Raw genomic sequence first — 14,555 nt, 5'->3', positions numbered from 1 at the left:
TGTATTAAAAAGCAAGTACTACTTTTTATACTAGTATTATTTTTCTTCTATTGAAATTAAGAGGATCAGTAGCAGTCAAGTGCTGCAAATCAAATTCCTGGGATGAAATGATCATCAGTAAGAGGAAAGCAAAGAAACTGTTGTTACAGCCCTTAAATCTGGAAAGCTTTGCGGGTTAACACCCCCCCCCCAAAAAAAAAAAAAAAATTCCAACACTCTACAGTGAGTAAGATTATTCAGAAGTGGAAAATATTCCAGACAGTTGACAATGCTTAGTCACCTCAACATCAGACCTTGCAATGTTCAAGAAAGTTGCACAAAACCCAATTGAAATCTGTATCATGACCTTAAGAGAGCTGTGTACAAACCTCAAAAACCTCGATGAACTGAAGGTTGATTGTAATGAGTGGGCAAACACACCAGAACAAATTTTTCATTTTGACTTAATTTTTGTTGAATATATAATGACAGTGTATTTATCTAATTTTAAGACTTTCTAAGTACCAGATTTATTTTTATATCCTGATATACAGTTATAAAATGATAGTATTCAAAGAGGAAAGACATGTCATATAGCATTCACCCACTACTATTTTACAATAAATGAAATGACCATGGATCTTTACATATGTAATCGTGCACACACATCATACATGCACATCATGTTACATTACATACTTTACTGGGACAGCAGCACATCTGTAAAGTCATAAGTAGCAGATGAAAAATAAACATTTACTTACATTAATTTATGTTTAATAGGCTATTAGTACAGTAGCCAATGCCTCATAAGGGTAAAGGTTCTATTAACAGGGTGCATTTGTGATTGACTATTGCTTCTGAGGATCTGTCATATGAGGATTGCTTCTAGGCCTTTTGGCTAAGTTCAAGTCTAGTATCTGTTCTTATCAGATCCAGTCAATAATTGCCTCCGCTAGTGGGACTGGTCATCTCACTGTAGGGAGGCAACAGAACGCCGGTAATGGGGAATAGAGAACCACATTATTATGTGATTATTGGGGTGCCCTAACTCTCCGGGGATAGAATCCCATTGAATGTGGCACACTGCATGCAATTCTTCTCCACTGCTTTGCGCACTCACCCATATACTTGGTGCCCTTTTACCTGGCATAGGGTACCTTTCACATATCCGTCAGGTAGACCGGGCCTACACTGGTACCCACCTATTTATCGATTTTTGTGTATTTCACTGTTTTGTTTGTCACTGTCTGTCACTTTGGGACCCTCCTGAAGTCTAGGGGAAGGAGCTTTGTGACTCTTAGACTCCCTCCTACCTGGCTCACCTTTGTTTTTGTGGAGTGGAGGTGGGTATAGTTGTCGGCTCCTGGTAGTATACATTGGGGTAAAAGCCCATTTGGAGACCAGAGCTCGTGGTCTCCCTGTTCCAGCATAGTGAAAGTTGTCTCCTTAAAGCCTTTTGGCTCGGAGGGTTAAAGGGGTTGTCCCACGTCGCATACTTACCAGTCTTCGTTTCTCTGAATTCTTCAGTCTTCCGGATTTGTCTCATCATTGGTGGGCGGGGTCACATATGCAAAGCCAAGCGGCGAGATGCCGCCGGCCCTGCGTGCGCGCTCATAGACCGTCTAGCCTTCACAATGCAAATACAGACCCAACAGGGTGTCGGGTCTGTATTCGTATTGTGAAGGCTAGACTGGTGTATGAGCATGCACGCACGGCCGGCGGCATCTTGCCGCTTGGCTTTGCATATGTTACCGCAGAGCGGAATAACAGCATCGCTTCTGCTTGCTTCATGCAGGGCAGAAGCATAGCGATGTTGCTGGCTTCACCTGTTCCTCTATTACAGCGGATGCCGGGGAGTGTTAGACGCCGGCACAGGTGAAGCCAGCAACATCGCTATGCTTCTGCCCTGCATGAAGCAAGCAGAAGCGATGCTGTTATTCCGCTCCTCCGGTCCTGGGTTCCCCCCCACCCCGGAATAACAGCATCGCTTCTGCCGCTGCTTGCTTCATGCAGGGTAGAAGCATAGAGATGTTGCTGGCTTCACCTGTGCCGGCGTCTAACAGTGTATTGGCGTCCCCTTCCCCCAAAGGGTAAACTACCCCCCCCCCCTCCAGGCTCACTCCCATGCACTTAGCCCCTCCTCCCTCCCCCCTGAGAGCAGGCTGAAACATCACCTGACTCAGGAGCAGCTAGGTCAGGGCTGTGGCCACAAAAAAATGAATAAAGTAATATAGTGAACAAACAAAGGAGTTCTGCTGAAGCAGTGTATTTAGGAAAAGTCTTACATTCACATTTACAAGCATTATAGATAGGATCCTTGTGACGGGACAACCCCTTTAAGGTTTGTTCGGGGGGCCCGTAACCTTTTGGAATGGGCTTATGATAGACATATCCCTGTGCACTTTTTTTTAATATGGCACATTCACACTTTTTTATGTACTGTATGTGGATGGATGTTGGCACAGTTTCTGGCCATCACAAAAGAAAAAATCTGAGGATCCATCTGGAGAACAATCCATAAAAGACACGCTCTGAACCAATAAGAACATTGCAAACTGATGAATTGTTTATTTGTATGTACCAATAACCTTCTTCCACCCTCCCTCCTAGAATTCTATTCCTGGGTGTCCTTTTGTATATAAATATGCATCCTTCAGAAATAGTTTTTAAATATACCTGAAGAAGTCGAGAGCTTCAAAACGTTGTAATCTGTCATCATTATTAGTTACCCATTAAAAAAGGTGTCAACTACTGAAGACTCTCAAGTTTTTTGTTTTTTATATTTCCTACAAGATTTTAGTTATACATAGCTAGCACGAGGCATGGGGTTCCAAATGGTAGAGTTAAAGAGTTAATGAATCAATAAATAGTATCATGATTAAGCTATCTGAACAGAGATTAAAGGGCCTGTGTAGAGCACAAGATTAATACATAGTTTCAAATTCCATGCATACCATTGAGTAAGTGGATTTTGTAAGCTTACGACAAACACACAAGATGCTTAAGGTACAGCATTAATACAAAAGCTTGCTTCCTCCATTTACAGTTGCCCACATGTTCCTCCATTACAAGATATAAAGTAGCAAATACTGTTTCAGAAACAACACAGGCTCTGCTACTGAGAAACTGTTCTACTGCTCACTGGACAATCTGTTCCTGAGCATGAGATACACACTACCTCCCGAGATAGAGTAGGAAGGACGGAGAGCTAGGTAGCATGTGATGATCCATACATCACAGAGGGAAAAGTAAGAATAGCATCCTGTTTACAGGACTTTACACAAGCAGGAGATAAATGCAAGGGTTATGGCCATGTAACTGTATGTAAGACTGGCTTACAGAGCCACTTCAGCTACAGGCAGTACAATAGTAAATGACTTCTCCTACTACATGTAAGCCATTTACAGAAGTTTTAAAGATTGATAAACTAATGAAATGATAACATAGTAGCTGCCAATAGATATGAAATTATAAGGTATTAGTTATCCACCACTCACTTACTGCATACTATTTCCATACTGGACATAATAATAATTGTATATTATTTTGCTCTAACTGGTGGTGCCTGCAAGTAGTTAGAATTTTATAATTTAGCTATTTGTCTTTGCAGGACAATTTGATCTCTTCTAAAATAATTTTTTAAAAAAACAAAAAACTTGACAGCATGTCTTTTCATCTCATAATTATTACTATTACAATGTTATTTTACAGTCAAGGTGTCTAGAGATCTCAAGTTCCATTTGAGAATAGTACAGCACCTATTTACATATTCTTATTTTGTCTTGCACACCCTATCACTTTATCTGCATATGCATATTTATCTCTATTACATGGAGATTTTTTTCCTAAGCTCAGTAGATGGAGAGGTCGTTTTTATCATTAAAGTATGATTAGATGGTTTAACAGGGGTTACTCCATATCTGAACTTCAAAAATGACTGGTAACAGAAGCAGGGCACAATGTCATTTATCAATGTCATCTATTTTATATATTGTATGTGCCCATGTGTCTTATTCCAGGTTTGTACTACATCTTCCAAAACCAATATCCGCAGTCATTCAAAACTAGAAAAATAGCTACAGCCCTCATCCAAAGTGACATACAATTCAAAAATAGGTAAAAAACCTTGTGCACTCACTCTGTCCGTTTGCTGGTTGCTGTGAATCGTGGAACCTCAAGACCGGTGCCAGGAAATCTCTCTCGGCTGAGATGAGGTCAAATGGAAGCAAATTTGAAGAAAATCCAGCACTGCAGTCAGGTATCCGTATAAAATAAAACTTAACTTTTATTGACTTGTAGTTGCTACATTAAAAAATCTGTGTGCAGCAATAGGAGTAGCAGAAGCCTACGCGTTTCGGGATAGACCCTTACTCATGGCATACAGAGCTGTAATATGCTGCAATCTTATATAAAAATAAAAGAGACACACATAAAATCCAGGCCCCTCCCATCTGCACATAGACAGGAAGTTAATTAATTAAGCAACATCTGTGATACATGCGATAAGATGCAAGTGAAACAGGAACAAAAGCAGACAAAGTTGGCTGATTGTAGTCAAAATAGTTCAAACAGGTTAAGGTAAATAAGTAAATAAATCATAATTTTTAGTGACATAGATAAAACGTGACATGACGAAGAGATGTAACATCTTCATTACATAGTTGTGGCACCATACTGAAGAAACATAATGACAACATCCCTTTCTATGGTGCATAATGCACCAGGAGGATAGAGTACGTATTATACTGAGAAAAAAAAAACTGTTTTTTTTTTCTCAGTATAATACGTACTCTATCCTCCTGGTGCATTATGCACCATAGAAAGGGATGTTGTCATTATGTTTCTTCAGTATGGTGCCACAACTATGTAATGAAGATGTTACATCTCTTCGTCATGTCACGTTTTATCTATGTCACTAAAAATTATGATTTATTTACTTATTTACCTTAACCTGTTTGAACTATTTTGACTACAATCAGCCAACTTTGTCTGCTTTTGTTCCTGTTTCACTTGCATCTTATCGCATGTATCACAGATGTTGCTTAATTAATTAACTTCCTGTCTATGTGCAGATGGGAGGGGCCTGGATTTTATGTGTGTCTCTTTTATTTTTATATAAGATTGCAGCATATTACAGCTCTGTATGCCATGAGTAAGGGTCTATCCCGAAACGCGTAGGCTTCTGCTACTCCTATTGCTGCACACAGATTTTTTAATGTAGCAACTACAAGTCAATAAAAGTTAAGTTTTATTTTATACGGATACCTGACTGCAGTGCTAGATTTTCTTCAAATTTGCTTCCATCCGCAGTCATTACTTTGCTACCCTCTTACTTTTTAACTCATTTTCCTTTGTACAGTGCTTTAGGAAAAACATGTGGTCTGGCATCTGTTGTAAGTGTTCCATGCACTGGCAACTAAACCCATTAACTAGTATTTCAAGCAGAAAACATCACCTTTACTAAAGAACAGACAGAGGAGCGAAATACAATAATATTTTCCATACAGAACACACATACATTATAGATTACTTCAATGAAATTTATAAAAAAAAAAAAAAAAAAAAAAAAAAAAAGATCAAGTACTGTAAATATGATCATATCATATACCGATTTATGTATTTGGAAATGGGATAGTTAGAGCTTTACAATACACAAAAAAGTGATCTTAAGAAAACCCTTGTGCTTTCTATGATGTATGGTTGGCCAGAGGCAAATAAGAGCAAGAAGAGACAGAACTCATAGTTCTGAGTCCAGTGCAGGAAGCTAGTTAGTAGTCCTGTTGTATCTGTGCTAGTGCCCTTTTCTTGCTTGATTTTCACAACTGGTTATGGCTGATGCTTTAGGGTAGAGCACACTGCTACACACTGGAGACTGTTGTCATAGAAGGTAAGTTTGTGTATGTATTTATTTATGTGGTGTAGTGTGTACAGTATATATTGTGAGATCATACGTAGGATTTCAGGGGTCAAAGGACACGTCTATCTCATCAAAATCAGGCCAAACTGCAACAGGTAGGTGTAAGATGACACTGGGTCAGGATTATTGATAGGGTTGCAAGTAGAGATGAGCGAACAGTGTTCTATCGAACACATGTTCGATCGGATATCAGGGTGTTCGCCATGTTCGAATCGAATCGAACACCACGTGGTAAAGTGCGCCAAAATTCGATTCCCCTCCCACCTTCCCTGGCGCCTTTTTTGCACCAATAACAGCGCAGGGGAGGTGGGACAGGAACTACGACACTGGGGGCATTGAAAAAAATTGGAAAAAGTCATTGGCTGCCGAAATCAGGTGACCTCCATTTTAGACGAATAGTGGATTTCAAATCCGGGTCATATGAGAATGTGAACTTTGTGACTATGAGACAGGGATAGCTGTACAGGCAGGGATAGCTAGGGATAACCTTTATTTAGGGGGGAATGTTATTAAAAATAACTTTTTGGGGCTCTATCGGGTGTGTAATTGTGATTTTTGTGAGATAAACTTTTTCCCATAGGGATGCATTGGCCAGCGCTGATTGGCCGAATTCCGTACTCTGGCCAATCAGTGCTGGCCAATGCATTCTATTAGCTTGATGAAGCAGAGTGTGCACAAGGGTTCAAGCGCACCCTCGGCTCTGATGTAGCAGAGCCGAGGCTGCACAAGGGTTCAAGCGCACCCTCGGCTCTGATGTAGGAGAGCCGAGGGTGCACTTGAACCCTTGTGCACCCTCAGCTCTGCTACATCAGAGCCGAGGGTGCGCTTGAACCCTTGTGCACACTCTGCTTCATCAAGCTAATAGAATGCATTGGCCAGCGCTGATTGGCCAATGTATTCTATTAGCCTGATGAAGTAGAGCTGAATGTGTGTGCTAAGCACACACATTCAGCTCTACTTCATCGGGCTAATAGAATGCATTGGCCAGCGCTGATTGGCCAGAGTACGGAACTCGACCAATCAGCGCTGGCTCTGCTGGAGGAGGCGGAGTCTAAGATCGCTCCACACCAGTCTCCATTCAGGTCCGACCTTAGACTCCGCCTCCTCCGGCAGAGCCAGCGCTGATTGGCCGAATTCCGTACTCTGGCCAATCAGCACTGGCTAATGCATTGTATTGGCTTGATGAAGCAGTGCTGAATGTGTGTGCTTAGCACACACATTCAGCTCTACTTCATCGGGCTAATAGAATGCATTGGCCAGCGCTGATTGGCCGAATTCCGTACTCTGGCCAATCAGCACTGGCTAATGCATTGTATTGGCTTGATGAAGCAGTGCTGAATGTGTGTGCTTAGCACACACATTCAGCTCTACTTCATCGGGCTAATAGAATGCATTGGCCAATCAGCGCTGGCCAATGCATTCTATTAGCGTGAACTGAGTTTGCACAGGGGTTCTAGTGCACCCTCGGCTCTGCTACATCAGATTGCTACATCTGATGTAGCAGTGCCGAGTGTGCATCAGATGTGTAGTTGAGCAAAACTGACTCAGCACTGCTAAGTCTGCATTCGCATAGGAATGCATTGGCCAGCCTTCGGCCAATCAGCGCTGGCTCTGCCGGAGGAGGCGGAGTCTAAGGTTGGACCTGAATGGAGACTGGTGTGGAGCGATCTTAGACTCCGCCTCCTCCAGCAGAGCCAGCGCTGATTGGCCGAATTCCGTACTCTGGCCAATCAGCACTGGCTAATGCATTGTATTGGCTTGATGAAGCAGTGCTGAATGTGTGTGCTTAGCACACACATTCAGCTCTACTTCATCGGGCTAATAGAATGCATTGGCCAATCAGCGCTGGCCAATGCATTCTATTAGCGTGAACTGAGTTTGCACAGGGGTTCTAGTGCACCCTCGGCTCTGCTACATCAGATTGCTACATCTGATGTAGCAGTGCCGAGTGTGCATCAGATGTGTAGTTGAGCAAAACTGACTCAGCACTGCTAAGTCTGCATTCGCATAGGAATGCATTGGCCAGCCTTCGGCCAATCAGCGCTGGCTCTGCCGGAGGAGGCGGAGTCTAAGGTCGGACCTGAATGGAGACTGGTGTGGAGCTATCTTAGACTCCGCCTCCTCCAGCAGAGCCAGCGCTGATTGGTCGAGTTCCGTACTCTGGCCAATCAGCACTGGCCAATGCATTTCTATGGGGAAAAGTTAGCTTGCGAAAATCGCAAACTGACAGGGATTTCCATGAAATAAAGTGACTTTTATGCCCCCAGACATGCTTCCGCTGCTGTCCCAGTGTCATTCCAGGGTGTTGGTATCATTTCCTGGGGTGTCATAGTGGACTTGGTGACCCTCCAGACACGAATTTGGGTTTCCCCCTTAACGAGTTTATGTTCCCCATAGACTATAATGGGGTTCGAAACCCATTCGAACACTCGAACAGTGAGCGGCTGTTCGAATCGAATTTCGAACCTCGAACATTTTAGTGTTCGCTCATCTCTAGTTGCAAGTATACAGAAAATGAAACAAAAATATAAAAACCAGAAAATCCTGTCTAGGGTTGAGCCGATCTTGACTTTTCAGGATCGATTTTGAAATCTGATTTCCGATCATTTTTCATTCGAACCCGATCTCGATCCCAATTCCCATCCCAATGCAAGTCAATGGGATTTTTTTTACTAATCTGAGATCGGATTTTAAAAGCATTCCTATTCACTATACAGCATGGAATCTAACAATTGAACGCTTTAATTGTTAGGATCCATGCTGTGTAGTGAATTTTTTTAGTCGCTAAGTAGCCAGAGGATTTTTTTTTTTAATCCTCTGGTTATTTAGTCCCCCCTGGTGTCCACTTACCTAAAGAGATGGCTTGTCCGGTGCTCGGTGTTCTCAGTCTTCTTTGCCTCGCTGCCCCTGCCTCCCAGGTTAGTGTTTAAAGAGCTAGGAAGGCGGGGCTTGTAACTTAGGAGAGTGTGGGGGCGGGAACAGGGTGGGGAGCCGTGACATCTCCCCTCCCAGTACCCGCCCACACTCTCCTAACCCGCCCACACTCTCCTAACCTGGAAGGCAGGGGACAGCGAGGCAAAGAAGAACGAGAAGACCGGGCACCGGACCAGCCATCTCTTCAGGTAAGTAGCTACTAGAGATGTTAGCTAGTCTTCCATTAGAATGAATGGGAGACTAGCTAGCAAAGCATTGTGGGAAATGATCACCGATCTCGATCCCACCTAAAAAGATTGTGTTCGGGAATCTGATTGCGATCGTGAATTTTTCTCGACCACCGATCAGAATCAGAATCTTGTCCTGTATGGAGCTTATTAAATGTTAACCCTGTTTCCACTATAGCTATTTTTTGATTTTCATTTTTAACTCTTTGCTTTCCAAGAGTCATAACTTTTTATTTGTCTGTGCATAGAGTCATCATAAAGTGATTGGAATTTATTTATATATATTTTTAAAAACTTAAAAAACTATTTATTTATTTATTTATTTATTTATTTTTGCAATTTATTAGGCCCCCACCCCTTGGGGGGTTGAACCTTGTATTGCAGTTTATGGGAGATTAGCTACATAGCTATTGAGGATGGGCATGATCTTGCAATGTGAGAGCCATCCTGGGTATTACCTCTGGGAATCCGATGTGCAATAAAGCGGAGACCCGGTGGCTATGGCAGCTGCTCTGCTTCAAAGTGGCTACCAACTGTAAAGACTTAGCATTTGCCATACTATTCTGGTGTACAGTATGTTGGGAAATGGTTAAACAACCCTAGCTAGCAGCTGGAGTTCCTTATTCCTGGCAGATGACAATGAAAAGAATGTCCAGCTCAAATGTGTCTCTTTCTGTGTACCCAAGGCAGAGAGAGTTGCCCTCTTAGCCTCTATTAAATACCCACCCCCTCTCAATTAACTAATTAATAAGCAGCTGAAGATCTGTGCCTACTACTTCACATAGGAGAGAAATCTGGGAGAAATTACTTCCCCTCTACAACCAATCCTGCACTAGTGTCACAATATCTATATGCACAGTATATATGTTTTCTGTGTGTAAGTTGTAGATATTTATGAATATCCTTTATGTATAGCTCTACTATATAGGTAATTTCAGAAATTTTTATTTTAATTAGATTTTTTTTTTGTTCAGTCCCTTAAATTTGTTAATTGACACAATTGTTAATTGTTAGTTTTGTTAACGGAGCCATTTAAATTTCTACCTCATGTAGGAGATAAGCTAGAATCAGCCCTGGGTAATCTATGACATATAGTGAGGTCACGCTTCCCAATATAAAATTGTAATTAAAAACGGATATAGTGTCGCAAAATGCTCTTTAAAATGTGCTTCTTATATGTTGATTATGTTTCATGTAGAGGAGCAGAGTGCACCTATTTTAACGTTTCACTTATTGGAGGGTATGATAAAGTTATAAGTTATGGGAATCATAGCCACTACTTACCCTACAAATCCGTAAATGTTGTTTACTATGGGTACCTGGAACTCCTCACATAACAGATAACACATACAATATAAGTAGATAACAGTACAAATGCATATAGTAAGTATACTGTAGTTGTGGTGGGTTTGTTCATTATAAAAGAGATTCACCTCATTACCTTGTATATACCTGCATGCATATTACATCAGATAAAGTCTACAGTAATATTCTCATAGTGCACTGATTCATAGCCTTTCAGTATTCATTTTATGGCTTGTTAAGATACAGCATTGTACAGAAACATAAAATGACCTCTAGATCATGTCTTACTGAACACAGACAATCCTTGCAGTTTGAAATAATGACCAAATGCTTCTTATCTATGGCGTTTCATAAGAAAACCAAAGCAAAATATCATTATAATTAAAGATTCCTATTTAACTCTGCAAACAATTACAGAAAGCAGGCGGCTTGCAATTACTGAGTCTGAGGCTGGGGATTGGAAGAGCAGGACGATAACATTTACATGCAGATATTACGCCTCTAAGGAACATGCATCACTGAGTGCAATTTAAAAATTTAATAATAACAGATTGGGTTACACATTTAAACCAATATTAGCCTCTCTGTGAGCCGCAAGGGTCAAGACTTCAGAGTGTAATGGATGTTCCATCCACCACTGCTCGACGTGCAACGTATACTGAAAGAAGGCTCGTAATTCTTCAAGTGGCGGAACATGATGTATGTCAGAGACTGATAGTACTGAGGTTGGGTTCAATACATGTTCAGCTACAAAATAAGTGATAATAACAAATAACAGCAGATTTATTAGTGGTCAAATCATGTGATACTGTATACAGGTTGTAGGACAGCTGTAGAAAGTTCCCATAAACTTGCAAAAAACAACATTTTTTAAAACAGAAAATAAATTATTTTTTAAGTTATTGTATATGGCTCTATAGTATAGACAAGTTTAGTAGATTTAGCAAAAAAATTGGTACTATTCCGTTATCGGGCCAGCAGCAGCGCAGTTCAGCAGCAGCTTTCGGGACAGCAGTTCAGCAGCGGGAATTACAATGACATCCGAGGACTGCTGGCCCGATGCTTGTGCCCAGTAACCAGTACATCGATGACCCCCCTCCCCCATCCTTCTCCTCCTGCCAGTGCTGCCCCCCAGCTCTCCTTACATCTTCCCCGTACCCTCTCCCCGCCACACGACTAGGCCTCACCTCAGCGCTAGTACCGAGACCGAAAGGAAAGACACCGGGGCTCAATCCAGGCCCTGACAAGAAACACGCCGACTATAGGAACGGTGAGCTACAGCGAGCCGGAGGGACAAACTTTCTGCAGCGTCCGGCGGCTATCTAGTAGCATTCATTGCTCAAGATTTACGGTGAGGCCTATTACAGGGAGAGGGTACGGGGCAGATGTAAGAAGAGCTGGGGGGCAGCACTGGAAGGAAGAGGAGGATGAGGGCATCGATCGATGTACTGCCTACTACACACAAGCACAGCCTCTATCATCGGGCCAGCATCGGCTTAGTCATGTGGCGGGGAGAGGGTACGGGGTAGATGTAAGGAGAGCTGGGGGGCAGCACTGGAAGGAGGAGGAGATGGAGGGGGGGTCATTGATGTACTGGCTACTGGGCACAAGCATCGGGCCAGCAGTCCTCGGATGTCATTGTAATTCCCGCTGCTGAACTGAACTGCTGTCCCGAAAGCTGGTGCTGAAATGCGCTGCTGCTGGCCCGATAACGGAATAGTACCAAAAAATTATCTAAAGATGGGTAAATCACCGAATTTGACCCAAATATTCCAAATTGTTAAGTTTTTAAATAAATTAAACAGATGGAGTTTCGCTTTGAATGAACAAAAATGTCCATCACATTATTCTGTGGAGTCTGAAGAGATGAAGGTCAAGGGGAGGTGACAATTTAAAAAAAAAAAAATTAATTATCTTCCGTTACCTATTTTGGACCTCCTCAAACTAAAAGTCTCCGAAGATGTCTCTCCATGCACTCCACGGGTTTTCATGGCCAAGCACTTACAAGCAAGCCTTATATTACCAAGTACAATGCTAAGTGTCAGATGGAGAAGAGGGTAAAGCATGCCTCAACTACAACAGCCCCATTAAAATATATGTGAACGTAACTGTCCGCATCGCAATTGCAGACAGTTACAGATGCACAAAATACCGTCATGGGGTGTTACAGAGTTTTCAATGATACAAACAACTTTGTACTGAAAGGCATTTTGCATACTTTTGAACAATTAGGGCCCCTTCACACGGCGTAAGCGTTCGGCTCATTCCGAACCGTACACGCAAGTGCTTCTAAACACTTCCCATTCACTTCAATGGGAAGTGTTTAGAAGCGCTCATGTGTACGGCTCGGAATGAGCTGAGCGCTTACGCCATGTGAAGGGGCCCTTAATATGATTTTTGCTGTGTATGCATGCTGAGAATTTGTTTATCCTTGGCTCACACTTTGCGAGTGTGAGAGCAACGCAGGCAGCACTCAGGTCATCCCTCAGTCTATTTCTGGTGTCAGATTTGATATAATTCAAAGCTGAAAACAGCTGTTCACAGGCAAAAGATGATCCAAGCAAAGTAAGGAAAGTAATCCCAAGTGTTTAGTGTTTTCATTGACTTGAAATTATTTGGCAGAGAACTCCACACTTTAAGGATTTCATTTTCAGAACTAACTGTGCTGTCCATTGTCATCCCTTCGATCTTCTCAAATGTTTCACGCAGGTCATAGAATTTATTTTTCCGGTTTTCTTGAATTTCCAATAGCTCCATTTTCAGCTTTTCTAAATCTAACCAGTGTAAGCACGTAAGATCAAGTTCTTCAAATCTGACTTTATCTGGAGAAGTAAGAAAACACAGGGTTGTTTCCATCTTAAGGAGTTGTAAACATTTCTTATTAAAATTCACTTTTGCTGCTGATACAATGCTAGGTTTTCTGATAGATTTGTAGGATTGTCAGCAAATGTAGAATTTTCTAAATTCATTTTTAGACTTGGAAAATATTTCAGTTGCCCACTTTTAAGGTCTTTTTCAAAAACCTGCGGTTTCTTCTCAAACGTTTGATATCACAAAACATCTTTTCCGCTGTTTTCCCTATACCTCGTAGTTGTTTGGTGAGTACATTGAAGTGTAGTGTGAAATCTGTAAAAAGCATGAGGTTGGTAAGCCAGGTTGTATCAGTAAGCTGTGGATATTCCTCCACTTTTTCATTTTTAAGCAGCCTAATTTCATCCAAGCAGGCTACAAATCGCTCCAGGACACAGGACATTATTGTACATAAGTAAACAATTATACTGCACCTGAACCTCCTCAAGAAGTGCTTGAAACTGTCAACAATCCATAGCAAGCGCCATGATGTAATTCACTATTTTTGTGATATATTTGAGGACATCATCAAATTTTTTGCTGCTTTCCTTTGCCCAAAGAGCTTTTTGATGTATAATGCAATGAAGCTGATTGATGTTTTTTCTTTAACAAAGAACTGTATGAAACTACGGTAGATGTTGCCCCGATCATAGAAGGTGCCCCATCACTAATGAAAACACTTTTTCTAGTCTTATGTCTTGTCAAAAAAATGTCTCCATCACAGCTTTGTAGGTATTTTCCAGTTTCACCAGCTCTTCTCTCATGATGTCACCAACAGCATTATGCAAAATTATTGCTAGCTTTGCATGATTATTTATACCTGTGCTTTCATCCAAGCACATGGAGTAACAGGCTCTCCGTAAGTCAGTGGTGATACTGTGGATCTTCAACAGTATTTCTGCTAAGGGCTCGTTCACATCTGCGCCCGGGACTCCGTTATGTAGGTTTCTGTTTCCTGCACAAAACAAGGAAGTAGACGAAAACCTGAAGGCATCTTTCAAACCCATTCATTTGAATGGATTTGAAAAGTGTCCAGCTGTGAGCGCCGGTGAGCGTTTTATGCTCTCCGCAGCAAAACCATTTTTTTTAAACCGGACACAGAGTCGGACATGCAGTACTCTGTGTCCAGTTAAAAAAAGTGGTTTTGCCGCGGAGAGCATAAAACGCTTACCGGCGCCCACGGCCAGACTCGGCATGACAGGTTTCCGTCTTCTGCATGCAGAAGACGGAAACCTGATAACGGAGAGCCGAACACTGGTGTGAACCCATCGTAAGTGGCAAGAGATGCACTGAATAATTTTATCCTAATTTGGGACATCATGAAAAAGGGAATTACTCCA

The 14,555-nt window shown here is 41.9% G+C and overlaps 1 pseudogene; it reads left to right on the top strand.

Annotated features, from left to right (window-relative positions):
- The first annotated feature begins 860 nt into the window (after positions 1 to 860).
- On the top strand, positions 861 to 1,081 carry LOC142190773 (U2 spliceosomal RNA; annotated as a pseudogene).
- Positions 1,082 to 14,555: the final 13,474 nt, after the last annotated feature.

The sequence above is a fragment of the Leptodactylus fuscus genome, chromosome 1 (genome assembly GCF_031893055.1).
Source record: "Leptodactylus fuscus isolate aLepFus1 chromosome 1, aLepFus1.hap2, whole genome shotgun sequence".
NCBI classification, from domain to species: domain Eukaryota; kingdom Metazoa; phylum Chordata; class Amphibia; order Anura; family Leptodactylidae; genus Leptodactylus; species Leptodactylus fuscus.
This window is presented reverse-complemented; position numbering and strand designations above follow the sequence as displayed.